The 16,772-nt window shown below is 44.3% G+C and overlaps 1 long non-coding RNA gene across 1 annotated transcript in view; it reads left to right on the forward strand.

The window, feature by feature from the left end:
• The window catches only part of LOC123373357, a 38,231-nt gene that overhangs the window by 4,960 nt on the left and 16,499 nt on the right, over window positions 1–16,772 (forward strand). The window contains exon 2 of the long non-coding RNA XR_006580683.1: window positions 5,975–6,109. This is a non-coding gene — a long non-coding RNA (uncharacterized LOC123373357). The remainder of the gene's footprint in view (window positions 1–5,974; window positions 6,110–16,772) is intronic.

The following is a 16,772-nucleotide window of genomic DNA, read 5'->3' on the forward strand; positions in this document are numbered from 1 at the left end:
CACTTGGAGTCCTAGAGAATTCCTGAAGCCTTCCTTTCTAATGACTTCACTATGGCTCCCACTTGGATGCTTGCTTTCCAAACAATAAGTGCTTATTGAATTGAGTATGAAAAGCTTTCTGGGGGTTGATCCTACCCCATACAAGGTCATGGGAAATTGGCCATACACTGGAATAGGAGCAGGACCAAGCCTTGGCTGCCTAACTTGTTCTGATCACTACCAAATCTGCTTGCACTTGTGAGATTTGCTGAATTGACAGCTTTGAAAAACAGAGTACAGTCTGTGCAAGTGTCAGAACGGTAGCCGTGTTAGCCTGGATCTGTAAAAGCGACAAAGAGTCCTGTGGCACCTAATAGACTAACAGACGTATTGGAGCATGAGCTTTTGTGGGTGAATACCCACTTCGTCAGATGCATGCACGAAAGCTTATGCTTCAATACGTCTGTTAAGGTCTGCTATAAGGTGCGATAGGACTCTTTGTCGCTTTTTACAGTCTGTGCAAGTGTCCCAACCTGCCCCATCAGCGTGCCTGTACCCTGACCTCTAGGGGTAAGAGAACAGTTCATTCTCCATTAACACCTTGGCATCATTGCTGACACTGTCCATGAAGATGCCAGTTCTTGAGCTGGTCTATGTGCTGGGGACATCAGTCCACTAGCAAGAGAACTGAGATCACTAATGCAGGAAGGCCACAAATCAGCTGTCAAATGCTAACAACTTTCAGTCATAAAATTTAGGCCAGATCAGAGCCAGGGACCTAGAAGTGAAAAGCATCATATCTCATTATTATCCAGTCTGTCTTTTGGCTTGTCGTAAATATTTTCATACAGTCATTTGAATGGATGTTTGCTCTAATACTGAACTGATTATTTGGAAAAATTTTGATCTTATCCATAGAGTGAAAAACAGATGCAGGAATCCTCCAGTGTTTTCCCCAGCAAACACTCAACTATTTTAATTCTTCAGCAAACTTTTTCTTGCTAAGTCATGTAACAGTCACATGTGATGTCATCCAATGTATTAGCCTCTAAGGTAAGGCTAAATGTCGTCTTTATTGTGTCATCTGCTCTGTTTTTAAAAACTCCAGCACTGTTGTTTGTGTCAACACTGACATCTTCTGGTTGCATATGAAACTTTACTGAAGGAATATTTTTTCTTAAGCAAGGCCAGTATCCCAGATGTAGAAGACAACAGAATTTTGAATAATAAGAAACTATAATTGTTTTATCTAAGCCCTCCAGTATCCCAGTGTCTCGTGTTATTCCAGGAAAATAGAGCTTTGAGTTGAAGAGATTAGTTGGTTTGATATACTTTATTCACTGCTCAAAAGATATTCTCTAGATTTTTAAGGCCCGAGGAGCCCATTTAGGATCATCTTATCTGACCACCTGTATAACGCAGGCCACAAAACTTCACCAGTTACCCCTGTATTGACCTCAATAACTTGTCTGACTAAAGCATGTCGTCTAGAAAGACATGTTCATACCACAAAAGCATTTCCACAGAATATGATAAAATGGGCCTAGTAGCAGAGTTGGGCAGAGGATGGAAATTCCACTTTGCAAAGGGAGTTGGGGATTTTAAAATTTTGACTTCATTGCAAATTGGAACAAAACCTGAAAATTTTAGAATTCTCCCAGATGGAAAACTCAAATTGTTTTGATTTTTAACTTTTTTTATTCTATTATACTATATTACAAAATAAAAACCATTCAAAATGAAACATCACTTCCAAATGAAAAATTGAAACATTTTTCATTCTGAAAATGTCAACACAGGAGGCTTTGTCATTGTCAGGACTGTTTTGTTTTTTTCTTTCTCCAAAACTGAATTTCTGAGAAACTGACCAATTTCGAGAAGCATGTCAATTTCAATGGAACTGTCCCTTTTCTGCCCGTAAATAGTTCCATCCAGGTTTTTTCTGACCAGCTCTACCTAGCTACTTAATAATCCTCAATATATTTAGCTGAGATCTTGCTCACAGATGAGTCTGTGTCTTGTAGCAAAATGAGGCTCAGGACTAAAACTTCAAAAAAGAAATAGTTAAGGAAGAAGCTACAGGTTTCTAGAGTTACACAAGAACACACACAACTGGAGAGGAGACATGGATAGCCATTGGAGAGGGGGTTCTGTCAGAAAATAGAAGGGGAAAAAATTACTCTTTTCACACCCGGCATTTGTAATATATTGCAACTTGACACACTTAGAGACGTCAGCCCCTCCTGTGCTCTTACTCCCATCTAGTTACTGAGGAGCAGTGCCCACACATGGGAGGGATTGACAGGTCAGCAGGCCACCCACAGCTCAGATGGCCTCATTGGGTGGGCTCTTTTGATCTGGATGATGGGGAGCAGACGATGAGAGGTGCTGAGAGGGGTGGAAGCAATGCTAGCAAACTTCAAATGCTGCTGTCTACAGCTCTGGCTGTAAAACAACATTGTGGGGAGAGGATTGATAATGCTGCATCGAGGATATGCTGCCAAATTTGACCCTTTCAGACTTTGAAAGTGGGCGTTTGGGATTCTGAACTCTCTTCCTGCTCGGTCATATAGCCTATAATCATTCCTTTCACTGTAGCATCTTATCTTCCTGGAGTATAGCTACAATAAATTACTGTCTTTGCTTTGTTTGAAACCACAAAGTTCATGCAAAGGTGAAATGAAATCTCTCAAATATTTTAGGTAGCACAAAATTAGGGCTTGATATAAAGCCTATCCAAGTAAATGGAAATGTTCCCATCAACTTCAGTGGGCTTTAGAATGACCCTCTAAAGAGCAAGGAGGATCAGGATAAAAATCCTATAGCACTGTTCACTTTGAAAGCGACTTGTTTCTTAATTTTTTTTTTTAAATGTTCAAACTGGGTGCCACAAGTTAGGCTCCAAACTTCTGATTTAGGTGCTTGAAAAGTGACCTGATTTTCTGACGCACTGAGCAGCAACCAATGACTTCGGTGAGAGCTGCTTAATGCTTTTGAAAGTCAGGTCATTTATTTAGGCACCTAAGTTGGAAACTCTTATCCAGTATAGATAGACTAGTATTTTCTTTTTTACTGAACCATCACTCCTCCGGAAACCATGTTACAGGCTACCCCTTAGCAAATCTACAGCACAGTTTCTTACCACCATTGTAAGACGTACATTCCTTGCCCACTCTAAACTCCCACTGCCATCAGTGGCAATTATGGATGCACAAGGAATACAGGATTGGGGCGCACGCACTTCAGTGCTCGGCTGCATACGGTGCTAAAACTGGCTTGTAACTGTTTTCAGTCATTGTTACAACCATACTGTGAATATGGCCTAAAGTCATCGTCATCATTTTATGAATTAATACACTCTGTGCAAATGCTAATTCATTGTACATTGCAACAAGTTGTAACGTGATTATAGTAACACTGCTACTCCTTCCCATCACCCACTCCCCTTCAGAGCACACCTATTGGTAGCAACAAGTGACTCATGCTTTGATGTACACTACCCGTTGCCGCTACATTAGCACTTTGAATTGCCATAGTAATGATAGCTTGTAAAGTCTCTCTAGCTGCACCCCAAGTTACCAGGCAGCCTTTCAGTAAAGAATGAAGAAAATTGACATTTGTCACTCAACAATATTTATAGTGTGAACAAAACAAGATATGACATAATAAATAAAACTCTTACCTTACCAGAGTGAGGTATGCAGCCTGAGAGAGATTAACATAGAGAACACCCCCCAGTCAAACAAGTTCATTGCAACAATGGATTCACTAAGTGGTACAAAGCTTACACCAGGCTAAAAATTATTTACTGAGGTCCCAATCCACCAAAACACTGATGCTTAAAGTTAAGCGCCTGCTTGTGAATAGGCCCATAGGAATCAGTTAAGCACATGCTTAAGTGCTTTGCTGGATCAAGCCTCTACCTTGCAGCAAAGGATGGAATTTCCAAAGAAGCCTATGGGAGTTGGGAGCCTATTTTCCTTTGAAAAGCCCAGTCCAGATTATTTTTGCATATTGCAGGGAAATGTGTTTATCTTCTCTCTTAAAACCACACATGGGAATGGGCATACAGACTAAACCTTTTTTCTGTTCTTGGACTCATGACTTGCAGCATTCCATATCGCATGGGCTAAGGCCGGTAGTTCTTTAAGGAGGAAGGAGGGGTTTCTTAATATGGGACTGCATTAGCTATTCAATGTAGGGTTCTTGGGGTTTGGTTTTTCAAGTCTACTAGCATGCTTATGTGGAGTGTCGACAGCTTCTGGGTCTTGAGCTTATACTTCTCGGTGACCTCTGTTACACCAGTGTAAATCCAGAATAGGTCCGCTTAAGTCAATGTAGGTATCCTGGATATACACCAGTGTAAATGAAGTGAAAATCTGGCCCTTCATTCTTAAATCTCAGGGGCTGGGTCTTCACTAAGAAGAAGTGTGCTCTTAACTCGAGTTAACTAACTCAAGGCAGAAACTCTAGTGAAGACAATGCAGTTTGAGGTAAAGACTATAGGGAACCATGTTAACACATATGAAAATTACCTTGTCTTCGCTAGGGATTTTACCTTAAGTTAGCTAACCGGAGTTAAAGACACACCTTTTTTTCTTTCCTCTCCTAGTGAACACAAGGCCTAAGGGCTGGTCTACACTTAAGTTTTCCTGGCATAACTATATTAGGCTGTGTCTACACATCTCACCTTACAATGGTGCAGCTGTGCTGCTGTAGCCGCTCCATTGTCAGGTGCGCAGTGTAGTCACTCTTTGTTGCCGGGAGAGAGCTCTCCAGCAACAAAATAAAACCAACGAGGGGCAGTAGCTTCATCGACGGGAGAGCAGCTCCTGCCAATGGAGCGCTGTCCACATCGGCTCTTTTCGTCATTCAAATGTTTGTTTGTTGTTGCGGGGGGGGGGGGAGGTTTCCACACCCCACATCGACAAAAGTTTTAACAGTGAAAGTGCAGTGTAGACAAAGCCTTAGTTAGGAGGTGTGGGTTTGGTTTGGCTTATTTTTGTGTGTTGTTTTTCCTGACAAAGTTATAGTGGTAAAAGTCCTACTGTAGACACAGTTATACTGGTGTTCATTACGTGGACTAAGCTACGAGCACTCTGAGACTGGTGTGACTGCATCCACAATAGGGTTGTTGTAATCGTGTTGGTTCCAGGATATTAGAGAGACAAGGCTGGTCTCTCTAAATAAATAATATTACCTCACCCATCTTCTCTCTCCACAATAGGGGACTTTTTGCTGCCTCACTATATGGCTATAGTTAAAGCTGCACTACTTTTTATAAGATAAGCCCTAGGTGTTTCAACAATAGATAATTGTGTTGCATATAAATGAGAGTTTCTCTTTCTCTTACTAACGTGGATTTTAAAAATCCATTAGCTCTTACACAACAGACCAGCACAGCACTTAAACAAGCCGTGGGGGATTAGTGTTAGTTGGGATACAATACATGTTGATATCTTCCCTCTCTAACTACCTTTTAGAAACAAAATGGCTAGAGCAGATAAACACAAATAACTGTTTACCTGTCACCTGAGTGGCGCAAGCTGACAGATAAAGGTTGTCACTTGCAGCTGAGATTTTTCAAAGCCTCATACGGGATTTGGTTGCTCAGCCCCCATTCATTTTAACGGGATTTGGTTGTTGACATTTCTTAGTCTGAATATCTCAGTCTATGTTGCTGTTTGAATAGCTCTTGCCTGCTAAGCTTACCATAACCACCTCTGACTTCTCTAGTTTTCAGCTTGCTTCCTTTGTACGTTTTGATAATACATGGTGTATAGTCAAGGGCTGTGCTGTGGGGAGGATAGGGAAAGCCAGGGCATCTGTGAGGTGGACACAGTCAGATTCGGCCTCGTGTCCTTCCCTTCAAGGCTCCTGACAACTATGCCCTTCCCTACTTATCTACCTATGTCGCTTACTGCATCATGCCCTGAATTCTCAGCTCAATCAGTGCTGCTAACCTTGAATACACACTTGTCTGCTTTTTCCACAGCTGTTTCCACACATACTTCCACTTTCTGGGGATGCCACCCCACCAAAACTCCTCTATAAAGCCACTCCATCAAACGTCGCTTCTGATGCAAGTGGTCAACCACCTAATGAGGGCCAGACGGAGGAGCAGTCAGAAGTAAGTGACATTGGTTCATGTATCTTTATTTTAAAATAAACCTTTGAAATGCCTCAGAGCCATCTAGTTATGCACGTTGCTTTCCTATGTGACAGCTTGGTCGATTACCATCTCCTCTTCTCCTGTTGTCACACTGTCTCCTGCTGCATCTTGTTTGAGATAAGCTTGAAAACTCTTTGGGGCACAGTCTACAGTGCCAACCAAAGTGGGGCCCTGTCACTGACTGGGACCTCTGGGCACTACTTCAGTACAAGTGATATATAATAATTACAGGGGAGTTATGCTGCACAGATACCCACTAGCCAGCCCATTTTCATGACCCTGACCCACTTGCATCCATTATCTGTGGGGGAGCTGTGGCACACACAGGGTGTTGAGTCTACCTAGTGGAAGTTCTCTGCTGCTTGGTCTTGATGCAGCAGATAGCAGCATTTCCACTGCACATTGAGTGTTGGACACCTACAGAGCATAACCAAGGTTTGCCCCCTTACTTTTGACCAATCCCAGAATGCAGTGTACTTAAAATGAATAGTTCTTCACTGGATATAGAGGGGTAACTGCATGAAGACTGGGGTGGGGGAACCTCACAGTGAAATGTGCTTCTGGCTTGCAATAATATGTATTTTAAGAGGATGACCATAGTTGGACAGTGCTTATAAGAGTGTGCTTGTGCTTATTTTGGGCTTTCTTATGAGTGCCAACAGTTTGTTGTTCATGTGCTCATTTTCCAAAGGAAACTCCTGCAGTTATACCAAAGCACCACTGGAGGGTAGCAAGAATCCGTGTTCTCATTCGCATTGGTCAGTTGCAGCAGTTTTTATTGTGCCTAAACATGATCTGTCCAATTCAGATATCCTTAGGGGGAGGAAATGGACTGTAATGCTTCATAGGAGATATTGGTCTCTTGAATCAATAAATGACCTTTGAGTCTTTACTCATTCAGAATTCCTGTTAAGAGAGTTTTTTCAGTCCCCCTATCAGCACAACCTTTAGCTCTTCAAACATCTCGCTAGTGTTTGGGACAAGCCCTGCATTTCAGAGTTCAAACTGCTGGATCATCTACCTGATGGCATGTATTACCATATTTGCAGTAGCAATTGTTGTTAATCTACTTGATTTTCTGTGGATGCCAAAGCTTTGAAAATAAAATGAAGGAAATATCTGGGTCTGAGTCTCCACTCCACTCCGTGCAAAGTGGGAGGTAAAAGGTTGGCAATCTTGGCCTTTTACAGCCATTTTGTACTCACACTGTTCAGCGTGCAAGGCTGTGGAGTATAGGGCCCTATATCTGCAGAAAAGAGATGTAGAACTTCCCAGAAAGCCAGATCAGTTTCCAGAGGCATTGGTCATGGTACACACATGCACATACAGGTAATCCATCTACTATCTTAGTTACTGTGGTAACTGGGGCTATATAAATATTTGAATGCCTCACCATTTTTAACACATTTATCCTCACAACATTCCTGTGAGGTAGGGGAGTGCTAAATCCCTATTTTAAAGACGGGGAAACTCAGGCACAAAATGGACACACAGAAAATCAGTGTGAAGCAGGAAATTTAATCCAGGTCTCCCTGTTCCCAAGCTCTAAACCTCTAGATATCCCAGCAATAGTTGATCCATAAAAAGATAAGACACAGCCCCCTCTGCGCTGAGGCAGAGTTGCTTCAGCAACCATGGAGCCTCACTGCTTCCCAAACTAGGGCAAAGCTACCAGCGGTAACATCCTTCTAATCTTTCTACAGATTCTTTCTGTACATCTGGTCACTTTTCCACCCTCCTGTGGAGTCAGAACATTAAAAGACCCCAAAATATCTTCACCACAGAGCCAGTAATATGAGTCCCCTCCGAGCAGTGCCTTTTGTTTGGTTTCTTTTGTAGCAGCAATTCTCAAATTGTGCTCCAGAGAGCATTGAGTGCTGACCTCGCCTGTACTGCTGATTTTACAGGCTCAGAGTCTGGATGTCTGAAGAAGCAGTGTATGCGAGGAGAGGAGCAACTTTAGTAGAGATGGAAAGATGGTCTTGTAGTGCCAACACTGGATTGGGTCTTGTGAGGTCTGGGACTGATTCCTAGCTGTGTCACACTTCCTGTGTGCCCTTAGTCTGCTCCAGCTTCCTCCCCTGTCAGAAAAGGGAAGAATAGTTCCCTGCCCCACAGGAATGTTGTGAGGATGAATTCATTAATGTCTTAAGCACTTGGATAGCACAGTGATAGGGACCACACAAATAATTGGATAGCATTCTCTAGGTGATGCTGCAGCCATATAAGGTAGAGGAGTCCATAACTGCCAGCAGGAACAGACTAGGGGTTGGCATTACTGCAGAAGGATTGTCCCAACCTCCCTGATCACACACAAAAACCCTCCAACCCTGGGTTAAGGGTACTCTAAGCCTGGGCTAGCTGGCAGGGTTGAGGGTATAGGCTTGAGCTTGGGTTTCCTTCAGGCTTATCAAGCCAAAGTGCTGTTAGTCCTTCAAACTTATCCCATATTTCTCGCTGGGCTGTACTTTCTAGCCTACCTCCTCCCTTCTGCTCTTTTTGCTGCACTTCCACACCATTTGAACAAAGATGCTGCCCAAGAAATCTTTCTATGCTGCCAGTTGGCCAGAAGCTGACACCAGCCTTCTGGTAAAACTGTGGTGCGACAACAATAAAACCCATAATGACACCTTCATGTTTAGTGGTCAGGAAAGAAACGGAGAGGCAGAAATCAGCTGGGTGCACTACAAATTACTCTGTGGCTAGCAGACTGAATTCTTTCATGACATTCTCATTAAAAGTTCTTGCTGCCAAATGTTGTTTCCTATGATCTTCAGAACTGTCTGCATTAATGGGCATATCTATGCTGCTCCCCTGCCCCCCAAAAGCCACAGTCAGTCTCAGAGCCTTGGTCTCAGTGGGGTGGGGGGAAAGCTCAGGCTCTGAGACCCTCTTTCCTCACTGGGTTTCAAAGCCTGCCCTGCCCCCAACCCCAGCAGCTGGAATATCTACACTACTATTTTCAGCTCCGTAGCATGAGCCTCAGTCAGTTCACAGGGGCTCTGACATTTGCTGCCACTGGGTTTTTTTCCCTTGGTTGGTTGGTTTTGCAGCATAGATATATCCAATAATGAGTAACTCCACTGGGGAGATATTTACAAAAAGTCTTGTTCTCATGTCACTGCCACAGATGGCAGCTCCATGCTAGGAGAAGGGGGAGGGAGAGAGCACAAGAGCACCCTGCAAATGAATTCAGAGAGCAGCCCAGTTTAATACACTGCTAAGAACCATGGGATAGCCCACCAGAGCCCTGTCCTAACATGTGGGCGAGTGGAGCATCACTGTGGACCCGGGTCTGGCACAGGGAGGGCTTTGCAGTGGAGATGCTCTATGCAGGCTAGGCTAGCCCAGGCTAGCTCTGCAGTGAAGACGCACCCTAGATTTTTTTTTTTTTTAGTGGAAAACAAGCCCTTAAATTGCTGCTGGGTAGGAGTCAAGAGCATCCTCGATAAAGTTGTTTGGAAGGGGGAGGGCAAAGAGGAGCAGAGGATGGGCAAGAGTTGGGGGAGACTGGGCTAGACAGATGCAAGGGAGTGGCAGCTAAAATGAAGAGAAACAGGAGACAGTGGGATTTGGAAAGGGAAATAATTTGATTTTTAAAGCTTAGTAAGTGTTCACTCACCCATGAGATCAGAGACAGGCTTTGATTTCAATGTTAACCACAAATGTACAAATTCACTCCGTGCTAAGACTGTCGGAGGGGATGTGAGATCATGGCTGGGATGATGGGTGGGGAAGGGGCCATGGGACGCTCATGCTCTCTAAAGAATCTGCCATCCCCACACACACACAACCTTGGAGAGGCCTATTTATAGTAAAGAAATGATTTTCAGGGACGAGGGGAGCTGCCCAATTGTGTTGGGCATGCAATTCTCAGACTATGATGTTGCTGCTCACCCTCCTCTCCCTGCCCCTGAAAACTTAATCAGGGTCTCTGCCCAGATGATGGTACTAGCCATTTCCCCAAGCAGCTTCCTAGCATCCAGAGTTGCAGAGGATGTCTCTCTGGTTCCCTCCAGCACCAAGTGTGGCATTGGTTCTGCTTTAGAAATGTGCATCTCTGTATTTCCCAGTCCTCTTTATTCCCCTCTGACTGCAGAGCTCTTACTGGCTTTGTATCATTAGTGCTTTTATCTTTTAGAGCAACATTCCTTATGGAGTACTGAGGACTCTGTTGGAATTGCAAGCTGTCACTTTAAGAGTGTTAGGAAGGGGGTACAGCTTCTGATCCTTTTTGCAGGCCGGGGGGGCTCTGTGGCAAAGCATGCAATTACCAGAGTCAGGCTGGAAAGAGCAGGCTCAAAGCAAAGTGGGGTGACTTGTGCCTCCCTCCCTTATGGAGCAACCTGTTCTTCGAGGAGTGTTCCTGTGGATGCTCCACTTTAGGTGACCATGCGCCCTGAGCTGCTAGTCAGAGAATTTTGACAGCAGTACCTGGTCAGGCCGTGCTTGCCCTCTCCCCGTCTCACGCCTGTGTCGGCAGTTGACTAGCCCTGTGCAGCCACCCCGCCCCCCAGTTCCCTCTCTACCGCCCTTAGTTCGAGTCGGAGCTCCAGCAGAGTGCTCACCTGTTTACCTCAGAATTAGGTTAGCTAGATTAGTCATGTAGTTTAGAGTAGGTAGGTTAGCTGAGTGAGCCCTTTTACTTTTTCTTCTTTTTCTCCCCCTTAAAAAACATCCTTTATTTCATCCCCTTAAGTGATGTTGTTTTCCCTCAAGTATCAGAGGGGTAGACGTGTTAGTCTGTATCCACAAAAACAACATGGAGTCCGATGGTACCTTAAAGACTAACAGATTTATTTGGGCATAAGCTTTCGTGGGTAAAAAACTCACTTCTTCAGACTCATGGAGTGAAAATTACAGATACAGGCATGAATATATATTGGCACATGAAGAGAAGGGAGTTACCCTACAAGTGGAGACAGGGCCAATTCAGTCAGGGTGGATGTGGTCCACTCCCAATAATTGATGAGGAGGCGTCAATACCAAGAGAGGGTATTTTGTAGTGCTTTTGTAGTGAGCCAGCCACTCCCAGTCCCTATTCAAGCCCAAATTGATGGTGTTAAGTTGGCAAATGAATTGTAGCTCTGCAGTTTCTCTTTGAAGTCTGTTTTTTGAAGTTTTTTGTTGAAGGATGGCTACTTTTAAATCTCTTATTCAATGTCTAGGGAGATTGAAGTGTTCTCCTACTGGCTTTTGTATGTTACCACTCCTGATGTCTGATTTGTGTCCATTTTTCCTTTTACGTAGAGACTGTCCAGTTTGGCCAATATACATGGCAGAAGGGCATTGCTGGCACATGATGGCATATATCACATTAGTAGATGTGCAGGTGAATGAGCCCCTGATGGTGTGGCTGGGTCCTATGATGGTGTCACTAGAGTAGATATGGGGACAGAGAAGGCAATGGAGTTTGTTACAGGTTGCTTTCTTCTTTTTTACAGGTTTGCTACAGTTGTTACAGTTTAATTAATTAATTCAGCACTCATTGAACCTGCCAAGAACACATGGCTGACCCCCGCTACCATCCCACCCACATCTAAGAGAGCAGACAAAAAATACTACATCCCTCCAAAAGAGATGGACTTTCTTTTCACACACCCTTAGCCAAATTCATTGGTAGTTAATGCAGTTAACAAAAAGGACAAACAACATTCCTCCAAAACCACCCCTTCTGATAAGGAGTGGAAATGAGTAGACTTACTCGGCCACAATGCCTACATATCAGCAACACTTCACTTCCGAACCGCCAACTATGAAGCCCTTATGGCAAAATATGACTACGTAAACTATTCCAAATTTTCTGACTTTGACTGCATACCAGAGGACGTCGCTCATTTCTGAGGTTCATCTCTTGGCTAGGACCGCCCTCCAGGCATCTTTGGACTCTGCTGACACAGTGGCAAGGACCATCGCTAACGCCATAGTAATGCACCGGGCCTCTTGGCTTCACCTGTCAGGATTCCCCAAGGAAGTCCAAGCCATGGTAGAGGACCTTACGTTCAAGGGTCCAAAACTTCTCCAGCAAGATTGAGTCACTCCACTCATTGAAAGACTCGAAAGCCACTCTCAGATCACTTGGCATTTATACGCCTGCAACAAAATGCAAACAAGGCAGGTATTATACATTACAGCGATCCAGACAAATCCCACACATGCAGCAACCAAGACAGTAGGCTATCTAGAGACGTAGACAGAGCCCAGACACGGCCCAAACTCCTCCCAATGCACCATCTCTCAACAATCAACATCCAAATAGCAGAACTGAAGGTTGGTTGAGGGCTTGTCAGACCTCCCCCATCTATTGCTGCAAACATTACATCCCACCAATCATTCCTTTACCAACCACCTGATGCCATTCTATCCAACCTGGCGAACTATCACTTCTGTCAGATGGGTTCTGGAAATTATCAGGAGTGGCTACGCCATCCAGTTCCTCTCCGTCCCATCTACCCACCTTCCCTCTCCATCCCTCTTCAGGGACCCTTCTCAGATGCCTCTACTGAGACAGGAAGTGGAGCATCTCCTACAACTGGGAGCAGTAGAGCCAGTTTTGGTACATCACAGAGGGAAGGGTTTCTATTCCCATTATTTTTTTAACGCAGAAGAAATCTGGAGGCTGGAGTTTTAGGGGGATTATTCCTTCACCCTCTTACTTCCCTGGTCCTTCTCACATGAACAGAGAGCAACAATACCCGAAGTCTGAAGGTGCAAACAATTTGATGTTTATTGGGGTGAACTTCCAGCAAGCATGATTCCAATTTCCTTCTTCAGTGTCCCTCTTCCCAGCTCTGACACCACAGAGACTTGCCTGTGTCCCTGTTCCCTTCCCCCCCCTTAGCAAAACATGATTCCAATTCCCCCACCCCCGTTCCCTGTTCCCATTCCCCGCTTACTTCCTGATTGACTGCAGACTATATAGTAAAACTTGAGTTCTGCTTAGCTATACCTTAACCACTCATTTTACTGAAATGTAACTAACCAATCCTAACACATTGTAACATAATTATTTAACCAATTATATCCCACCACCTTAATTGGTTTACACCCAACAAAATTAATTATACAGGAGACAGAAACAATCACAGAACCAGGCAGACATTATACAGACAAACAATTGGGAAGTGGAGACTACAGTGACGGAACAATACAGAAATGAGGATTTTACATCCCAGCTATTGATAAGTGAGTTCTTGCCAGACAGAATGCTATCAAACTAAGTTTCCTTTTACATCTTCTAGGCTCTTCCCTTTCTCTGGAGGTGACAGGAATATCAGGATAGAATTGTATTCCTAACAGCCCAATAGCACCTTATTTCAGTTTGACTAGTTTGGAATGTAAGGATGTGACCATTCACTTCCCAGCTTATGGCTGCCTCTGCTGCTTAGCCAAAGGCCTTAGCCTAAGAACCAGGCCTCAGACTGTCACAGTAAGAGAAGGCCCTTACACCGGCAGACAGTGATTTTGATTCTTTCTTTTATACCTCCATAGCTAGCTACGTGATAAGAATACACCTAAATTCTTAAAGTATAGGCCTTTGCAGACAGGCCTGAATATCTATATCCTAACATGGAGACCCATCCTCGATCTCAGGAAGTTAAACAAATTCTTCAAAACGCAATGTTTCAGGATGGTTACGTTAGCCACAATCATTCCAGCACTGGAACAGGGGGATTGGTTTGCAGCCCTTGACCTGCAAGATGCATATTTTCACATTATCATACGCCCAATGCACAGGAGACAGGATCATTTCCAATATACAATACTACCTTTTGGCCTTTCCACATCCCCCACACGTATTTTCTAAAGTTCTTGCTGTGGCAGCAGCCCACCTTTGCAAGCATGGGTTCATGTTACACCCCTACTTAGACAACTGTCTAATCAAGGCTCACATTGGGAAGAAGCCATCGCAGTCATGCAACAGACTACATTGCTTTTCACCAGTCTAGGTATACAAGTACACCTCCAAAAGTCCCCATTAACATCAGTCCAGAAACGAGACTTCATCGGCGTGCACCTAGATTCTCTAGAAGCAACAGCATCATTACCTCCTCGGAGATTTACCGTTCTAATGAACCTCATCAATACCTCAGTGCACAGCCCCAGGATATCTGCCAGGACATGTCTCCAGCTACTAGGTCACATGGCGGTGACCACATACATGGTGAAACATGCCAGGCTGCACATGCGCTGCTTGCAGGGTTGGCTCAAGTTGGTGTTCACACCACACAAGCACAACTTCAACAAACTTCTAAGCATGTCAATGAAGGTCAAGGACTCACTACAATTGTGGACTCACCCACACAATGTCTGTGTAGGTGTCCCCTTCCTTCAACCTCCTCCCAAATTGATAACCACAATGGACACCTCTTTACTGGGGTGGGTGGCCCACCTAGGCAACCTCAAAGTACAGGGAAGATGATATCCTTCCAAATCAACCCTCCAAATCAAAGTACTGGAACTATGCGCAGTTCGCAATGCCTGTGCACATTTCATGCCTCTGATCAAAGACAAAAACATACAGATCATAACAAACAATGTAGCCTAAATGTTCCATATAAGCAAACAGGGAGGAGCAAGGTCACACTCCCTATGCATGGAGGCCATAAAACTATGGACATGCTGTATACATCACCATATCAGCCACATGTGTACTGGGGTCTTGGAATGTCATGACTGATGCCCTAAGCTGGAGGTTCTCTAACTATCACTAGTGGGAACTCAATACCTGCATGATCCAGATCATATTCCACCGATGCGGGTTCCCTGCTATAGACCTTTTGCTCCAGAGCAGGTCTGGGATCGGGATCCAGAGGTGATGCACCCCTCCTTTAAGCATTCTCTCTCACCCCATTGCTGTCCAGGGTCCTGCACAAGATCAGAATCGATCAAGCTAAAGTCATCCCGATAGCACCAGCATGGCCCAGACAAACCAGGCACCCATTCCTGAAACAGATGCCATCATGTCAAACCAATCTGATCTCCTTCTTTGAGAAAGTAACAGATTTTTTAGACAAGGGAAATGCGGTGGATCTAATATATCTGGATTTCAGTAAGGCGTTTGATACGGTACCGCATGAGGAATTATTGGTTAAATTGGAAAAGATGGGGATCGAAATGAAAATCCAGAGGTGGATAAGGAGTTGGTTAAAGGGGAGACTGCAGAGGGTAGTACTGAAAGGGGAACTGTCGGGTTGGAGGGGGGTTACCAGTGGAGTTCCTCAAGGTTCGGTTTTGGGTCCTATTTTATTCAATCTATTTATTGCTGACCTGGGAACCAAGAGTAGGAGTGGGCTGATAAAGTTTGCGGACGACACCAAGTTGGGAGGTATTGCCAATTCGGAGAAGGATCGGGATATCCTCCAGGGAGATTTGGATGACCTTGTAAACTGGAGTATTAGTAACAGGATGAAATTCAATAGTGAGAAGTGTAAGGTTATGCATTTAGGGATGACTAACAAGAATTTTAGTTATAAGCTAGGGACGCACCAGTTGGAAGTAACGGAGGAGAGAAGGACCTGGGAGTCCTGGTTGATCGTAGGATGACTATGAGTAGGCAATGTGATGTGGCCGTTAAAAAAGCTAATGCGGTCTTGGGTTGCATTAGGCGGGGTATTTCTAGTAGGGATAAGGAAGTGCTAGTCCCGTTATATAAGGCGTTGGTGAGACCTCATTTGGAGTATTGTGTGCAGTTTTGGTCTCCCATGTTTAAGAAGGATGAGTTAAAACTGGAACGGGTACAAAGAAGGGCCACTAGAATGATCCGAGGAATGGAAGGCCTGTCGTATGACAGGAGACTTGAGGAGCTCGGTTTGTTTTCCTTAACCAAAAGAAGGATAAGGGGAGATATGATTGCACTCTTTAAATATATCAGAGGGATAAATACCAGGGAAGGAGAGGAATTATTTCAGCTCAGTGCTAATGTAGACACGAGGACAAACGGATATAAATTGTCAGTCAGGAAATTTAGGCTTGAAATTAGACGAAGGTTTCTAACCATCAGGGGAGTGCAATACTGGAACAGCCTACCGAGGGAAACAGTAGGGGCGAAGGACCTCCATGACTTTAAGATTAAGCTAGATAAGTTTATGGAGGAGATGGTATAATAGGATAACGGGCTTAGTCAATAGGTCAATTGAGTGCCAAACTGGTACTTAATTGGGTCAAATTGGGTCAATAATATGATATTCTTAACCTCTTTCAGAGGGTATGGCTGGAGAGTCTTGCCCGCATGCTCGGGGTTCAGCTGACCGCCATATTTGGGGTCGGGAAGGAATTTTCCTCCAGGGCAGATTGGCAGTGTCCCTGGAGGTTTTTCGCCTTCCTCCGAAGCATGGGGCAGGGGTCGCTTGCTAAAAGAGTGGGTAGATCGGCTAATGTGGCCTGCATCTTGCAGGAGGTCAGACTAGATGATCATAATGGTCCCTTCTGATCTTGAATTCTATGATTCTATGATTCTATGATTCATGCCCCCCACATCTCCTCCCACTTTTTCCAAATCTCCTCACTCAAGACACAGGCCAGACTCTGCATCCAAAGCTGGAGTCATCCCACCTCACATCCTGGCTCCTCGATGGTTCCAGAGTGAGGAGATAACTTGCTCTGACGTTAAAGACATCCT

The sequence above is a fragment of the Mauremys mutica genome, chromosome 6, assembly GCF_020497125.1.
Source record: "Mauremys mutica isolate MM-2020 ecotype Southern chromosome 6, ASM2049712v1, whole genome shotgun sequence".
NCBI classification, from domain to species: domain Eukaryota; kingdom Metazoa; phylum Chordata; order Testudines; family Geoemydidae; genus Mauremys; species Mauremys mutica.